Raw genomic sequence first — 16,944 nt, 5'->3', positions numbered from 1 at the left:
ACGCTCTTTTCCAGGCAAATGGCACTTAAGATTCTTATTTTAGACTTGTAAGTGCTCCCACAAAAAAGCAGCTTCGGTGTTAACTGCATCTCCTTCTTTCTTTGAATCTGTTGATCACTTTTTCCTTTGCTTGTATTTTAAGACAGTTTAAAAACAAAGATGACAACAAGATGCATGCATGTCTCTGGTACCCTGGGATTAAGAAAAAAAGAGGTGAAGAATACAGTAGAATGGTGTCATGTGGGTGCAGATAATTCTTCCGTCCTTGTTAAAAGAAATTGGGAGAGGCAATGTTTTGGAAATGTTTATACCTAATATATTGTAGAGGCTTGAAAATTACCAAGTGAACCAGATCATGAGTGAAATAGTGTTGTTAGCGGTGCTCTCTTGTAGTCAGGGATCATAGTCCAAATATTGAGGAGGACCTACTCTTGTCTGTTTCTCTCTCCCTCTCTCTTTCTCTCGCTCTCCTGCTCTTTCTCTGTCTTCTCACACATACACACCCTGGCCCCTACACAACTACGACTCACTTTCATCAGGAATTCAGATAATGTCCCCGAGATTAAAGAACGACTTGTGAACTGGCATCTCTGAAGCAGCGAGCTGGAAACACAGGCTTCGTGCTTTCCCACTGGGATATTTAGAAGAGCATATGCATAAAGTGATACCATTTTTTGTTTATTTTGGCTTGCATACAACTAAGACATTTTAGAGCTGGAAGGAACTTCAAAAACGAAGCAGTTCAACCCCTCGGTTTTTCTAATGAGGGAACAGAGGCTCCGCGAAATGCCTCCGTGTGGCCGAGGTGGCAGCGGGGCGCTGGATTCTCACGTCTGGCTTCTCCAGCCCTCTCTTCCCAAGGTCTCTCCGCTCTCTCTGGCTTCTCTTCTCCACCTCCTCAAGCATTTCAGATCGACTTCCTCCTCCACGCCGCTCACGACCTCTTCCCAAAGCATTCTGCTGCTGTTATTTGGAAAATAACGAACACAGAAGCGATGCGTTTCTGCGGATATTTTAGTGCTCACAGACTTGCGGCATCTGACCAGCCTGGGCACAGCACTGTGTGCGCGCATACCGTAGAGTGGGGAGGGCACCCGCATCACAGTCACCTCAGCACCACCTCTTCCGCTACCCTTCTTCATTATTTGTAAACAAATATGTTTCTAAAATTTTGTCATGACTTTTAGAAATTAATTTAGGATAACCATTTAACGAGATTTAAGATTGCCTAAAAGGAAGACAGAAGAGTAAACCTGTATAAGTTCAAGTTTATTCTGAAAAAGTTTTTGGTTAATATTACAAGTTGATGTTCTATCCATCCATCCATCCATCCATCCATCCACCCACCCATCCATCCATCCACCCATCCATCCTCCATCATCCATCCACCTACCCCACTCACCCATGCACGCATCCAGCCAACCAGCCATCCATCCAGCCATCCATCCACCCATCCATCCATTTATCCACCCATCCATCCTCCATCATTGTCCACTTACCCCATCCATCCACCCATCTATCCATTCACCCAACAAGTTTTATTCAACCAACATCTCATTCAAAAACATTTTCTGCATGCATCGTAAGTGCTAGTTATTGTGTGCACAATAGGTTACATAAACACAATCTAGTGGGGAGATAGAAAAGTATGAATAATGAGGCCAGGCGCAGTGGCTCATGCCTATAATCCCAGCACTTTGGAAGACTGAGGTGGGTAGATCACCTGAGGTCAGGAGTTCGAGACCAGCCCGGCCAACACGGCAAAACCCTGTCTCTATTAAAAATACAAAAATTAGCCAGGCCTGGTGGTGCATGTTTGTAATCCCAGCTAGTCAGTGGGGCTAAGGCAGGAGAATTGCTTGAACCTGGGAGGCGGAGGTTGCAGTGAGCCAAGATCATACCACTGCACTCCAGCCTGGGCAGCAGAGAGAGACTCCATCAAAAAAAAAAAAAAAAAAAAAAAGAGAGAGAGAAAAGTATGAGTAATGATTATACAATGGGATGGTTGATATGTAGTATACACATAGATACAACATAATGTACTGTTGATAGAGATTTGTGCAAGGCTTTTGACTGAACAGTATAAAAGCCACAACAATAAGTAATAAATATTTCCTGCCAATTAGGAGTTTTAATTAATAGAAAAGATGAGACATGTACACAAAAAACTCTAATACAAGAAAAAATGTAATGTCATTTGCTCTGAATTTCTCTGTAATTTATAGCATTTTAAAACTTGGGGACAGAAACTCCATGTATAAATATAAGAAAAGATATGAAAGTGGTTGTTGTTATTTTGGAATAGGATGGAAAAAGAGCTTGAGGGTCAGAGTGTCTCATGGGTTAAAGATAATAATTAGCAAAGAGTGCTACAGTTTAAACAAAGAACCTTGTGTGTCTAAGCAAATATAAACTGTTCAGCTAATATAAACTGTGAGAGAATCAGTAGCATCTAGACCAGAGTTGGTCTTCATGACTTACGGGAAAATTGGAAGAAATAGAGACATTTGATCTCACAAATGAAAATGAAGGCTGGGCGTGGTGGCACATGCCTGTAATCCCAGCACTTTGGGAGGCTGAGGCAGGTGGATCTCTTGAGGTCAGGAGCTCAAGACCAGCCTGGCCAACATGGTGAAACTCCATCTCTACTAAATATACAAAAAATTCACTAGGCGTGGTGGCACACACCTGTAGTCCCAGCCACCTGGGAGGCTGTGGCATGAGAATCACTTGAACCCAGAAGGCGGAGGTTGCAGTGATCTGAGATCACATCACTGCACTCCAGCTTGGGTGACAGAGGAAGACTCTATCTCAAAAAAAAAAAACAAAAACCAAACAAACAAACAAAAAAACACAAAAAACAAAAACAAACAAACAAAAAAAACAAAGACAGTTTTTAATAAAGAAAAGCTTAAAAAACACCTTATTTCACCAGATGAAGAAAAAATGGACGTATTCTGATTTCATGCCACAGGGACTTGGGCGAGACTGCTCCTGACACCAACTCCTGCCATGCTCTTGCAGCCTTCAAGAGGAGGAGGGCCATCACCAAGCCATCTGGTTTGGATGCCAGAGACTGACTTCCTAGGAGACTTTCTGCTTTCACTTTCTTTGGTGTTATCAAATGCGATGTTGAGCCTTCTGGAATTGTTTTGCACTTCATCAAGTCACAGAAAGGAGAGCTATTATCTCCACAATGATGGGAAAAATTCCATAAGAGGTGAAGCGTTCAGAACCTGGAGATGTAAAACTAATTCTTTTGTTTAGCTGGGCACCAAGTCGTTACTCAAAACCCCCACCTTTTTGATGTCTTCTGCCCATGAAGCCCATCTAAAAATGAGAAGAGGGTTTTCTGTATGTTTTCTTAAGATGTTTGTTGGAAGAGTGTTTTCTCTCTCAGCTCAGGGCTTTACTAAGTGACATCTCCCTTCTTGCTTTGGTTTTATTGACTTATCTATACATTTCTTATGCCTAGTCTGACTTCCTTAATTCCAAACCCTAATGTTCATTTAATTTTGGATATTTTTAAAGGAGTTTCCAGGCAGCTAGGTTTGCCTTTTTCTCATGCTGAGACTGACCTTTCTGATGCCTTTATCATATTTTCTTGAAGTAGATTTAGCTACTCTGGTATTATTTGCCAGTGAAACCAAAGCACTATGCAAAAGCCTTCCTCTTTCCCTATCTCCTGTCTTAAAATGGGTCATCAAGAATTTTGAATTAATCACTTACTCATCAGTTAGGAGACTGAATGCTCTCTCTACCATTTTCTTCAAGCCCTTTTTCTGAAATAAATTAATAAAAATAAAAGCAACAATTCCATTAGAAAAACATAAATTCTTGTCAGTCAAGTCACACTACAGCTAAAAATCCTAATAACCACTTTTCACATTCCACATAGCCTAATTTTTACATTTTAATTGATTGATTTTTAAATGTTTGTTTTTGTTTTTAATTTTGGCCTACAGTCAATTCTCTAAGCGAACAGAGTATTCCAAATTGTGTTAAGATAGTGGCTTGACAGGAAGAAAAAATAAAGTTTCAAACTGGGACTTAAAACCATTTCAAATTATTTTCAATAATTTAGCCCTACTTAAGGCATTAAAGATCACAGCATCAGGAGTTGTGAAATATCAAAAGAGGTACAATTTTTAAAATATGTACATTGCCACGATGAAACAGTAGAAGATGAGTGATAAAGACACTGCTTAAAAAATGGAACCTGATCTCCACATATGGAAATATCTGAATTGAGCAAAACTATTCTTCTTAAGCTGAGCTCATTGGTTATTTAAGGACTCGTGAATAGATCCATGAATAAAATCCACCTGTGGTGGTTTTAAAACATGGCTGCAAACTCTTTGGCACTCCTCCATTCACAGGTGAAATCTCATTCCCCTGCCTTGAAGATGGGTTGGCTTTACTGACTAGCTTCTAACAAAGAAAGCATGACAGAAGGGATACTGAGTGACTCGTGAAGGTCATTAGAAGGTTGATACAACTTCTATCTAGCTCGCTCTCTCTCTCCCAGGATGCTCACCCTTGGAACCCAACAGTCATAAGGTAAGGAAGCCCAAGCCACATGGAGACACCACATGTCAGCGATCTGGCCAATAGCTGAGGTCCCAGCTGTTTGAAAATGTAACTGCGATCTGTTTGAATGAAATGTGGTAAGACACATAGACACAGAAATGACTCTTTTGAAGGAAGAAGTTTTTACCCTCACAGATCCCTGGAAACAGAAGGCACATCACACCATGGGGGATCATACAGGGAAGCGCTAAGGATGGTCAGGAGGCAGAGAGAGTGAGGGGAAAATGTGGGCAAGAGTCTTTATTGTAGTTTCTGTGGGAAGGAAAAGAAAGGCAGGCTGAGCAGGTTTAGGATTGGCTTGAGTAATTTCGGTGGTCTCTAGAATATAAGGGTAGTCTCTAGTTGTCTGTTCCCTGAGCAGATAGGTAAGTGGCCCAAGCTGGAAAAGCTCAATAAAGGAGGTGGTTGGGGTACAGGGCTCTGGATTGGCTGGGGTACAGGGCTCTGAATTGGTTGGTTTGCATATGAAAGTCATTCATTATCTCTATGAATCAGCCAGCCCTGAGAGGGGAAGTCCCTTTAGTGCCAGCAAGACCCTTGCCGTCCAAGTACCAGGATAAAATATATGCTTAATACACCAGCTGGCCATCAGCCTCAACTGCCCGACATGTGAGTGAGCAAGGCTTTGAGTTGACTCCAGCCTCAGTCACTGTAATCTGACTACAGCCACTTGAGAGGCCCTGAGTGAGAACTGTCAAATTGAACTATGTCTGCCGCCCAAACCCAGGATAGACAATAACAACAACAATAATGATAAACGGTCACTTTTGGTGCTTTATGCCAGCAGTGGGTGGCTTGTTATGCGGCAATGGGTAACCGGAACACCTTCGGTTTAAGGAATTGACATTGCATAAATCACTTTTACGTGCTAATACTTATACTTTCAACATTTAGAGAAATTGTAGGTAATATGGTTTATGTTATACATTCTCACATGTAAGTCATCCTCCATATGATATCCTTTTAACAGCTTAATTATGGCATTTCTGGAATGTTTTAAGCACATAGATTGTCCTTTAAACCATAACGTCTATTTTGAAGCAAATTACTCTCATCAGTTACTATATACAAATAAAGATGTTCATTTTAGCTAAGAGCCATTGAAGATGAGAACATGGCTGCTTGAAGACACTAACATTATGGGGCAAAAACTGATTGGGCTCCTCTCTAGAGAGCATTCATAAAATTATTTTTGCTTGTACCTAAGAGGCCATTGCAGTACCCTTGGAAGAACAGCAAAAGGGTGCAGGATTGATGCCTGGGCTTACCCAGATTGGTGAGGCTGAGCTGTCTCCCTCATTAGCTATTTATTCACTTTCATACAGAGCAGTCCCTGTGGCTTTGGGCCCCACTCATCAGCTTGTTTCTGCTCTTAGCCACTCTGCTAGCACCACAGAGGCTGGCCCTGGAGATGAACTTGCTCAGCTCGCCACCCAGGAAGAAGATTCATTCCTGGAGCTGATGCTCATGGGGTGTGTGATGGTCACAAAATAGCAGGTGGTCAGAGGGTCTTCACTCAAGGGGTGCTTACGACCCTTGTTCACCTCACCTGAATCCGGAAGGGCAGCCTCTCTTGCAATAAAAGGAGGGGAAGCCTCATGCCTTCCCTCTGTCCTCCTCTCTAAGCATCTCCGGATGAGGAGGTCTAACAAAGGCCAGGTACTGGATGCTGCAGAGTACGACCCAGATGCGCCTCCAGCTCCTCTGCCTCCTACCCTTTCTACAGTCTTTCTCCCATCCCCACTCCAGGTGTCCCTGCCCCAGTATTATCTGGGATTTCTGATGTTACCTCAGCTTCTGAGACCCAAAATTATGTTGCTCTAGTGGTGAAAAGTCAGGTGAGAGTTGGGGATTCGAGGACTGGAGAGCTGTGCCTAGAAGCTCTTCTAATCAGGCCAACCTGGTTATCACCAGCTCAGTGTCCTATGAGGCCACCCTGCTCTGTGGAATTACTGCACTGAGAAGTTCCTGTTCTCCCATCTACCACATGAAAAGACAACCTGGAAAAAAACACAACTCAAAACATTTCAGGAAACATAATTTTAAATGCCACAAACTACAGGTTTAAAGCATTGTTTTGCAAATCCTAAAATTCTGACATTAACATTTTAATAAGTTGTTATTCACACATTTTCAAAATAAAGCCTGAAATTGTCCATAAAGGAAATCTCTTTAGAGGCAAAGTAAGGAGTTCTCCTTCAAGTTCACCTAAATGGCCTCAAATGTTTTTACCTTTAAAGACTCTGCATCGCCTTGTAGCCCCAGTTGCTAGCGACATAGCAGGTGTTCATTGTTGTGTGGATGAATCAGTGAATGGGAGAGAAAAAGATATGGCATCTTTAAAAATCAGAGAAGTAACTTATGCACTCAACCAAATAGACCAAGGATGATTGATACTTCTTTTAACACCAAATACTGGAATGAAGAACTATTTGAGACAGGATCTATACTACTAATTAAATTGACAGCAGTAGCCAATTGTGCCTGAATCTGGCTGCTCTGTGATCAACAACTACCACCCCCCACCACACACACACAACATCCTGCCAAGTGAATAATCTTCTCGTTAATTCAATTAAGCTGTTCAGAAATTGATGTCTTGTTAGATGCAGGGGCTGGTTTTCTAGAAAGCTTCATGACTTGATTAAATATGCTGTTTATTCAGATACAGGTTAGGGTTTAGGTCGAAGGCAAACGAAGAATTTGTTTTTGTTTCCGAGACAGGGTCTCACTCTGTTGCCCAGGCTGGAATGCAGTGGCGTGATCATGGCTCACTGCGGCCTCAAACTCCTGGGCTCAAGCAATCTCCTTGTCCCGATCTCCTAAGTAGCTGGGACCACAGACGCATGCCACTATGTCCAGCTAATTTTTGAAATTTTTTAAGAGAGGGGAGGTCTCACTATGTTGCCCAGGCTGGTCTCAGGCTACCAATCCTCCCACCTAGGCCTCCCAAAATGCTGGGGTTTCAGGCATGAGCCACCACGCCCAGCCAGAGTTTTGATGACTACTTTAGTTGCTTCTTGTCATTTAATTTATGATCTCAGCATTGGCTACCTGTAAATAAATTTGAAAATTTTTCTTTCATGCTATTACTGCTATTATGAGCCTATAAATCACCACAGGCTAAAATGCAATCTTCCAAACAATGATTTGTGTCTATATGAAATACAAATGCAAAGATATATAAATATATTCACAAATAATTCATTTAAATACTCAATAGTGCTATTGAAAAACCTGGACTATAAGTGTGGGCAGAAACCAAGGAATGTAACTGTGTTCTGCTGGCTAAGTAAATGCATAGTGAAATGTGGGTTCTACATAACTATCTTGAAAACCAACACTTTCAAAGAAGGAAGAGAGGGAGTGAATGAATGCAAAGACCCAAACTGTACAATGCCTCTTAGGTTCAACTATATAAGGAGTTGAAATTGCTATTTAATTATTTATATACTATAAGTATCTTTAAAAAAATAAAAAGGGTAGTGGTTTCAACAGCTTGTAATGAAATAATAGGTATAATAAGGTCCCAAACCATTAACAAAAGATTAAAGAATAAAAAACAACCCTTAGCCCAGAAGATAGGGAAGAGAAGTTCAAGAAATCCTGTTGAGAACAGCTATACCATTTTTAGTTATTGTTTTAATGTTCACCTTTGGCATGAAATGACAGTATAGCAGTGACAAGAAGTGTATCTTACCTCCATTATTTAATAGCCTTGTGATTTGGGGCAAACTTCTTTAACCTCTGTATGCCTCACTTCCCCCATTTGTAAAACATGGATAAGAATAGTACCTATCTCATTAGAATCGTTAAGAGAGTAAGATGCGTTAATGTGTACGAAGTGCTTAGAACGGTGCCTGGCACATCATGAGCTCTGTCTGAGTGTTTGTTAAATAAAAATATTTTTTTATTCAATGATATCATTCCCAGAGTAAGCCTGAGAAAAAAATGAATCATAAAACCAATACCAAAGTCTTTTAAACATATGTACAGGCTGTTGAAGAAAGGGAAATGTCGCGTTCATTTTGGTCACAATTTTGTGAATGTAGAGTAAGAACTGTCGATTTCTTGCAAGGCTCTCATTTGAAAAAATGGATGCTGATTAGGCAATCAATTTCTTCTTTTATTTCAATGCAATAGATGTTTGTGAAAGTCATCTCTATTATTATGATGTCAATATTTGACCATGTTTGACCTGTGAAAGAGTGGAAGGTTGAAGTGGTTCAGTGTCATATTAATGGATAAAGAAGAACGACGTTTGTTCCAAACTAAAATGGCTTTTAAGCTCCCACTTTGCTGAGAGTGGGTGCTTCTGGATGTTGAAGACAGTAGGTGACTTAGGGGAAGTTGTGAGAAATTTCCTGTGTGTTTGCTCTTCAGTCTTGAGTGATGGGACACCATTTCCTTAGATTTAGCCACAAGATTTCCTGGAGTTTCAGAAAAAATAGAATTTTTTCATCCTTCTCTACTTTATAGGCTCAAGAATGTCAACCCACCCAGGTGGTGAAGGAATAAACTCTGTAAATGATCATCACAGACTTTTTCCAGCTTGACAGACATTTATCGAGTGTCTCCTAAAAGCCTCACCTTAAGAATATAAGCATCATGAATGTCATAAGCATTATGATCAGCAGTAGCATTTGAATTTTAAGTAGGGACCATTTCGTGAGAACCATGTGCCTGTCACTGTGCTCGGTGTTTCACAGCCATTTATTTCCTCTCTGAAATCCCTGGGAAGTAGGATCCTTGCCTCTAAGGAGTTGAGAACCCAGAGTGGGAAACAGACAAGCAGCTCTAATGTCATGGGATGAGCTGTCTCCCCGTCCGCTCCTCCAGGCAGATGTCCTCCATGATGCGTCTGAACTTATGCCCAGCTCCTTCTAAAGGCTGCTGTGGCTACACTCAGTGCCTCTTCTGCAGAGCAAGTCACCTCCCATGCTAGAGCAGGAGCTGATGCTTTATTGTGAGTCAGGGGGCAGCATGGAAACACTGAGAGGGAAGGCAGCCTCCCAGGGGGCTGTAAAGAATGTGCAGTACAAGGGCTGGGCGTGGTGGCTCACACCTGTAATCCAGCACTTTGGGAAGCTAAGGCAGGAGGATTGCTTGAGCCCTAGAGTTCAAGACCAGCCTGGGCAATATGGTGAAACCCTGTCTCTACCAAAACTATAAAAATTAGTGGGGTATGGTGGCTTGCACCTCTAGTCCCAGCTACTCGGGAGGCTGAGGTGGGAGGATGATTTGAGCCCGGAAGGCAGAGGTTGCAGTGACATAAGATCACGCCATTGCATTCCAGCCTGGGTGACAGAGCCATGCCCTGTCTCAAAAAAAAAAAAAAAAAAGGAGAAAGAAAGAATGTGCAATACATGTAACAAACATGCACCTGTGCCTCCTGAATCTAAAATGAAAGTTGAAATTATTTTTAAAAAATGTGCAATAAATCCAGGTCTCCCTCTCCCAGCAAGACCTTGATTTCTTGATTTAGGCTATGAGTCATATACAGAAAAAGGTAGGATGGTAAATAAAAAGTAAAAACCCTCTACATCTGAGGAGTAGCATTAGGGCTGTCACTTATCAATGCCCACTGTGTGCTAAGGGCTCCACGTGTACTTACAGGCTCCATCTTCACAGCAATGCTCGGATGTAGGTACTATTGTCTCCATCTTATTTATTTGTTTATTTCATTATTATTATTATTATTATTATTTTTAGAGAAAGGGTCTTACTCTGTCACCTAGGCTGGAGGGCAGTAATGTGATCATAGCTCACCGCAGCCTCGAACTCCTGGACTCAAGAGATCCTCCCATCTCAGCCTCCTGAGTAGATGGGACCACAGGCATGCACCACCGTGCCTGGCTAAATTTTTTACTTTTTAATAGGGTTGTGGTCTCTATATGTTGCCCAGGCTGGCCGTGAACTCCTGAGCTCAAGTGATCTCCCCACCTCAGCCTCCCAAAGCTCTGGGTTTACAGGCATGAACCACGGTGCCCAGCCAGCCTTTATTTTATTGATGGAGAAAATGAGCTATAGGGCAGTTATGTCACAGCTGCGTGGGAGGTCTGAACCCAGGTCTGTCTGGGTCTAAGTCCCATTGTGTTCTTAAGACATTGAGCCCGCCTAGCCTGGGCACAGCTTTGATTTCTGCCTCTCTCTGTCTCCAACCTTCCCATTCTTTTCCCCCACTTTTCAGTCTCCCCCTTGTGATTTCAGCCTATCCCTGACATCCAATGGTAACTGCAGCCAGGGCCCTGCCCTGCCAGAGATGCCCAAGAGTAGAGGAATAAGATGAGGTTTTATCTAAAACAGGGATGAGGCATTTATGCAAAGGATCTAACAAAACATTAGACAGATTCATGCCTTGGAAGCCTTCCCCATCCTCTAAGGAGAAGGTGACAGAGCTCTGAGGAACTCTCATCCATCAGTTCAACAGCAACATGTTGCTAATACTTGCCAGCTGTGTGACTAGTCCTCCCTGTTACAGATGTGGACACTGAAGCAGGATGAACGTTAAGAGGCTCACCCTGGGGTCACACACAGCACAGCAGGGATTAAAACCCATAGACTTTGATTTTCTAGCCTATTGCTTGCTCTGCCAGGTTACCGTCCACGCCGTCAGGAATGGATGGCTAGCTGCCTCATGTGATTGAGTGTGAATGTACTTTTCTTGCTCCCAATTCACCTTTCTCAGGGGCAGCAGTGCAGGGAGCCTGGACTGTGCACTTGCCTCCAGGGTACACAGAGGGAAACTCAGGAAAGAGACAGACTCCAGAAGCCGACTTCGAGATCAGGGGTCACTCGTCTTTAAAAACACGGCAGGCGGTGTGAGTTTCCCGTGCTTTGCTTACTTACCAAATTATCTTCAGAACCTCCGATTTCCTCAGGAGGGTTAGAGACAGCAGGTAGGGATTCCAGGTTAACAAGCTCTTCTCATAGATGGCCCTGTGTCCTGAAATTCTGTGCTGTACAAATGGGAACCACGCCCACTGTCTTGAGGCCAGTGCTTTGACATTTTAAAACCCACCTCCTCTTCACTATGACTAAACAAAGATATATATATATATGTATATATATATGTAACGTGAAAGTGAACCAAGTGCCGTATCTCTGGAAAGCCCACACTGCTGAGAAAATGGCAAATAGGCCTCCTTTCTCTTTTAACTGAGAGTGTGGAGAGTGAGGAACATCAGAAATTTTGAGTTTTGTTTGCTTTCCCACAAGGCCAGTGGGGACAGCTTTTGGTTTTAATTCACATCTTGGCCCAGATAAATATTTTCTCTATGGAGAGTACAACCAGAATTTTCCAGAAGTTTCACATTGGGTAGGTGCTTTCCGGTGGTCAGGCCTCCTTGCCCCCCAGAGAATGGCTTCTGTGCGGATAGCTCCATCTGGAACAGGAATAGCCCCCAATAAGCACCAAATTGAGGGTACAAAGGAGTTCAGGGACCCCCTTGTGTGCCCTGGCTCCGCTTGGTGGCCCCCTTACTTCCTGTTTCTAAAAGGAGGCTCCAAAATACCAGGGGTCTCACAACCTGATGCAGGTACTGATTTCAGATTCCGATTTACTCTTAAGATTTGTAATTATGTCTGAATATGTTTTATGGAATTTGTCATTGGCTTATGTCTACTTAATTTAAACAGCCCATAGCCCCTTGTTCTTATCTTATGTGAAGTAACAGTACTGTTTCAATGAATTCTGATGAGGTCAGTTACTTTAGAAGGCTAGGAATTATGGGCAGAGCAGACGCCCCAAGGATCCTTCTCTCATGGGCCATAAAATTGTCAGAAACACAAAAATACTAAAGCACAATATTAACATGATCATAAGTAAAGATTCAAAGATGATTGTGATAAAGAACAGAATGCCTTATAGGAACTTTTGCAGTCTCTATAAATCAGAGCATCATAAAATCATAATCTGGCAATAAACGTGAGAGGCCACATTCACTCTGAGGTTAGAAGTCACATGTCCCTTGTGATATCAAACCTGCCTATAATTTTTATTTTTAAAATGTTACTATAAATCAGAGCATCATAAACCTGGCAATAAACTTGAGGAGCCAGTTTTCATGTGCGACTAGGAGTCAGAATTCCCCAGCAATAGAAAAAAGTTATTTTTTTATAATTTATATTTTTTAAACATAATATCCAAGTAATTATTATACTGAATGTATTTGACAAATGTCTACATGAAACATTAGAGTTAAATTACTCATCAGCCTTACATTATAATACCATTTAAAATGTTTCAGACTTAGTATGACTTTTAATCATTTGGTTGACATAATTCGCAAAGGAATTATTTTTCTTCTTATTGTTTTGAGAGCTGCTTATAACATTCGAAGAGATGTGTAGAATCGCAGGTCTAAAGTCCGCATTCCCCTGACAACCTTCCTCCTATTTGTAGCTTTTAAACTGACACCCTTGCCTACATTTTAGAAGGTTCTTTTTTAAAAAATAGAGAGAGATGAGAGGAGATTTACTAAGGAAATTGGCTATCATGATTATGGAGGCTGAGAAGTCCCACAACAGACCATCTGCAGCTGGAGACCCTGGGATGCTGGGTTCATGGCTCAGTACAAGCCTGAAAGTGTCAGAACCAGGGAAGCTGATGGCGTAACTCAGTCTGAGGCCCAAGGGTGAGAATCTGGGGTGGCTGATGTGAGTTCTGGAGTCCAAAAGCTAAAGAGCCTGGAGTTCTGATGTCCAAGGACTCTTAGAAGCTGGACCGTGTACTAGGCTACCAGGGATGTATCAGTGAACAGGACAGACATGGTTCTAGTTCTCATAGAGTGGGAAAGATATTGTCCAAGGAATTACACAAATAATTACCTAATTACAAATTTGTATGTATGATTTAAGGAAGACGTACAGGGCACTGTGAGAGTGCAGGAAAGGGCACCCTCACTAAGCCTGAGAAAGCAGAAAGAAGTGACTTTTAAGCTAAAGGAGATGACCTGCAAAAGGAGTGTGAACACAGCTGGCTCCTGAATGTTCCTTAGAAGATGACAACTTTTTCCTCCTACCCAACCCTAATACAGCTGTCATTCAGAACTTTCTGTTCTCACTTCAAGCAACGACATAGAATATCTACCTACAGATACTTGTTTAAAAATTCAGCCAAAACTTGAGCACTTTGGAAACTTCATGAAGGCATCAGATTTTGAATAATACTTATTTTCTCTACCTGTCAATCTGTCACCCTTTGTCCCACTCATTTGTGTATAACCTCTCACTGCCTAATATCTCTTACCAGGATTTCTGCAGCCACCTCCTTGCCTTCAGTCTTGTCAAAGGAATTGTCCCCACGGCTATCTGGGCATTCTCGGTAAAACCTGAATTTAGCCAAGAGGTTTCCATTCTTTGCTAGCTCCCACTCATCAGGCTGGGTTAGATAGCCTTCATCAACAGCATCTCTGCATATTTCTTTCATTGTCTTCAATGGGGCACACTGGTATCATTAGCATTGTTTTGATTGTATGTACAGGGTCAGGCAGGCAAAGGCTTGGGAAATACTCGAAATCCACAAGTTGGTGTTCACTTATCTCAAGAGCCAAAGAGAGACAAATCCAGCTAAGACAGTGGAGGGAGTTAGTTACGTCTTGGTGGGAATTGCAGATTTCAGAGAGTGGACAGAAAATTAAATAATGATAGGATTTAAGTCTTGGAACATGGACAAGTGACCAATCCCTTTATCAAGTTTTGGTATAGCTGTTAGAGTAACAATAAAGACACCTCATTTTGTCTCATCATGGTTGCAGCAAGAACCAAGTCCTCGGTCTTAAAGAAACTTCCATAAACTTGTTTGGGTTAGGATAACAAAATTTTTTTGAGTGGATAAATTAAAAATTTTTTTTTATACTTTGGGACGATATAGCATTAAATATTTAAATTTTAAAATAAATCAAACCAATAAATTAAGACTTTAGGCTAAATTTGGGCAGAGTAAGTATATGTTTGCTATATTTGGATTTTGGAATACTTAAGAAAAATGGGCACATTTCAATGTGTAACAGAATACCATTCTAATTTCACATTTCAGTTTAAAATGTGAAATGGAGGTAATCAATTTGACTTAGATTCTAAGTTGAAAAACATAAGAGAATATTACCAAAATTGTAAACAATATACAAAAAGTTTAAAGAGGCTTAAGAACCATCGTATGAAAAAGTTCCCTTTTCATTAGATTTAAGAGAGCAGTGTAGATACTTGGGAAACTTTTGTTTATTAATCAGATAATTGAAGCATTTTTAAAAATAAGCAGCATATATTATTTTTATAAATACAATTTTAAATATTTAAAGTAATTTAATTAAGAAGTAAAAGAACTCTTAAAAGTAGCTGGAAAAATGTATTCGATGTTTAAATAGAATAATAAGAGTTGTGAGTTGAACCTAAACTTGAGGAAAAATTAGGTTTTAAGCTTGGGAATTTTTAATTTTGATAAATCAGGTATTAATTTTTAAGCCCCTAAAGTTCCTACATGGACCGGAAAAATCAAATTGAAAATGGCAATTATCGGTGGTTTATCAACCTTCCCTTTTATATTTTATCTTGAAGATAAGGGTCAAGTCTCACCAAAATGGTAATTTTTTGATTAATATGGCTTTTTCATCCACTGTTTCACCTCTTTCATCAGCTGGCTGACCTCCTGTTTTATTCTGCATTTATATAGAGCAGGATTGAATATTAAATTACTATCATTTTTCTCGTTTTATTCAGGCAGGCTGAATTTTCTAGACCACACAAGTGGTCTAGAAACGAGCTTATTTTAAAAATTTGGCTCAGAACTTGTGGCAAATATTTTCAATTCAACGTACTATAAATATAATTCTTACTGCCTGGCACAATCCCATGGGAGCAGTTTGTGTGCTGAAGCCTATAGCAGACATAGAGTCCACGGACATTGTTTTATCTACCTTGTAAGCTCAGCCCATTTGCTGGGTTGGGAAATAAAAAGGACTGAGTTTATCTTCCAGCCTTCTTCATTTAAGTGTCCTATATAGTCAATGATTTACACACCGTGCTCCTGTAGAAACGTTGGGGTCCTACCAACCCATTGTTCACAGACAGCAAATTCTGACTTGTTTTTCAGTAGAAGTGGCACCCTGCCGTCAGTTCAACCGTCCCTTTCTTGTCCTGTCTCCCCCTGTGATCATCAGAGGCTCACATTTATGAGCCTTCTGGAGTCACGGAACAAGTGTGTGCAACTAACCAGCCCACATGGACATCAGACTTGCCTCGTGACCTTGGCTCAGGTTATGCTAAACAACTGGCAGAAAGGTAACTGCCGGAGCCGAGCTGGACATAACACACGATCCACAGCCGACAGCCAGGCGTGGCTTCAGCAGCCCCTGGACCCTGAGGGCATGGGGCTCATGCCGGGCTTTGTGGGCAGGATGTGTGCAGGGGGCCGGCAGCTGCTTTGTGCCAGCACAAGTGGGACAGCTGCAATGAATGGGCCAAAGAGCCACCTCAAAGGCACACTGTGCCCAACTTCAAACACACGGCCTTGCTGCGGACAGCTGAGGAACAGCAGCAGCGGCGGCAGCGGCAGTAGCAACAAACAGGCCGCCTGGGCCCAGCTTTAGGAGGGAGGGAGGGAGGGACTCCCCACTGTGCAGGGCAGCCCGCTGGCAGCGTTGGACAATGCCCAGTCCACAGCAGCTGCAACCGCCGGCCAAAAGCGATCTGCACATGCGATCCGACTGATCTCAGCTCAGTCAGAGTAAGGGACATCGATCTCTAAGGTCCCACCAGATAGTATCTGTGACGGGCGTACAGGCGATTTTGCTATGTTCTGGTTCTACCTACCTCCATTAGAATGTTTTCCAAATCTGCTAAGGACCACCGATAGGACCTCAGCTATGGAGCTGTCAGCGTAAATATAGAGGCTGGTTACATGGGCTCCTCAAGCTCTCCCACCATATAACCCTGCTTGATTCATTCCTGTTTCTTTCCCCGACGCCAGTGTCTCCAGGAGGAGTGGGCATCATAGGCAGCTCCGTGCTTATTACCCCCTCTTCCTGCCGTGTAGGGGTGGTGGAAGTTGTTGGGATAAGGCACACAGATGCTCCACCACTGAAGACGTCCTTTGATTGAATCGTATTAGTTCTCTCTAAATGGGTACTCCCCTTGCATCCTGTGTGTTGCCATGTTGTTTATATTAACACCCAGCACTCAGCTCATCCATGATGAACGCTCAGAGAAAATTGGGTGGGCTCAAACATAATTCGATCACTAAGAGTGAATGTTTAAGAGAGGCTGATACACTAATCGCTTAGTGATACACACACACCCCCCACCAGATGTTTGAAAGGAGAAAAGATTTTTGACTTCTCCCGAGGCATTGAGAAA

At 42.0% G+C, this 16,944-nt stretch overlaps 1 long non-coding RNA gene across 1 annotated transcript; it reads right to left on the bottom strand.

Moving 5' to 3' along the window:
• Positions 1-3,114: 3,114 nt before the first annotated feature.
• On the bottom strand, positions 3,115-15,992 carry LOC134758314 (uncharacterized). The gene is made up of 3 exons (XR_010133373.1): positions 15,610-15,992; positions 3,730-3,782; positions 3,115-3,157 (listed from the first exon to the last, which is right to left on the bottom strand). It is a non-coding gene; the product is annotated as an uncharacterized lncRNA (long non-coding RNA).
• Between the last annotated feature and the right edge of the window lie 952 nt (positions 15,993-16,944).

Source organism: Gorilla gorilla, chromosome 1, assembly GCF_029281585.2.
Source record: "Gorilla gorilla gorilla isolate KB3781 chromosome 1, NHGRI_mGorGor1-v2.1_pri, whole genome shotgun sequence".
Classification (NCBI taxonomy): domain Eukaryota; kingdom Metazoa; phylum Chordata; class Mammalia; order Primates; family Hominidae; genus Gorilla; species Gorilla gorilla.
This window is presented reverse-complemented; position numbering and strand designations above follow the sequence as displayed.